Raw genomic sequence first — 1,170 nt, 5'->3', positions numbered from 1 at the left:
TTGTTTTTTCACTCGGAAACAAAACCTTGCTGAGTAATTTAAGCTACTATATATTACATAAAATATGTTTTATTTGAGGAAGCAGCAATTTCCAATAATCGATGTTTGTTTGTTTTGTTTTTTGGCTAAAGAGCTTCAATATTTATTGGGTAGATTAAAGGTTATAATAAACACAGGACAAAAGTACTTACCAAAATAATAACAAAAGGAAAGAATTTTCTTATTTTTAGCTTTAAAAATACTTGTGCCATTTTCCGTGTGATTCGAGTTTGAGATGACAGTTCTTCCAGAGTTGTATTTAACATGCCTCCTTACCTGAAAGATTCACCTTCCTGCACTGTGTCAGACAAGGCTCTGTTGCATCCATAAATTTTCAGTGGCTAAAGTCTCAGAAGTGAAGGGTCTATTCTGTCTTTCTAATCTGTCTGAGTCTGGAAGCTCCACTAAAACGTGTTCACCACAGGTAATGCTGGTGGTGTTAGAAATATCAGTGGTATCATTTCCAGCATCACAGCAACAAGTAGGCTACGATAGAAGAACAAATTGACATAAAAGTCACGTGTGTATATACTTATGTATTATAACTATATCACTCATAATTTTAAAGAATATTTTTGTCACCATGCATTCAAAAATAGTGGTAATCATGGTTTCTTGCAGCTTAGCGTTCTGCATCAGCTACCTCAGCCAAAAGCTGTATTTTGGAGCACTGAGACTGGCTGGTCACTTGAACTCTACAAAAACCTAAAAGTCTCCATTGTATATGATCTCATCCCTTCTAGCTTTCCCACCTACCCCACTTCTCTTTCCTGTACTGGTATATTATTGATTTAATAGTCAATTTTTCACCTCTGAAGTGAAATTCATGTTCACCAAACAAACCTGTGAAAGTGACTGACAACTATTCATTTGTATTACACTATAAATATGGTATAAATTATGATTTAGAAAAGCTTGGTGGAACCAAGGAATCAGACTGAATTGGGAAGCAAGTCAGCTAAGAGATTTTAGGAGACATAATATTCTTTCGACAGCTTTTCCAGTTCTATAAAATGAAAGAGTAAGACTAAATGACTCTGACAAGATTTCTCACTAACATTTTGTGTCTGTTAGTTAAAACTCAGGTTTTAGGAATATAATAAAGATGGCTAAGCTGATTAAACTAATAGA

The sequence above is a fragment of the Echinops telfairi genome, unplaced genomic scaffold (genome assembly GCF_000313985.2).
Source record: "Echinops telfairi isolate 266 unplaced genomic scaffold, ASM31398v2 ScPeMD7_11;HRSCAF=52, whole genome shotgun sequence".
NCBI classification, from domain to species: domain Eukaryota; kingdom Metazoa; phylum Chordata; class Mammalia; order Afrosoricida; family Tenrecidae; genus Echinops; species Echinops telfairi.
Note: the sequence above shows the minus strand (reverse complement) of the source record.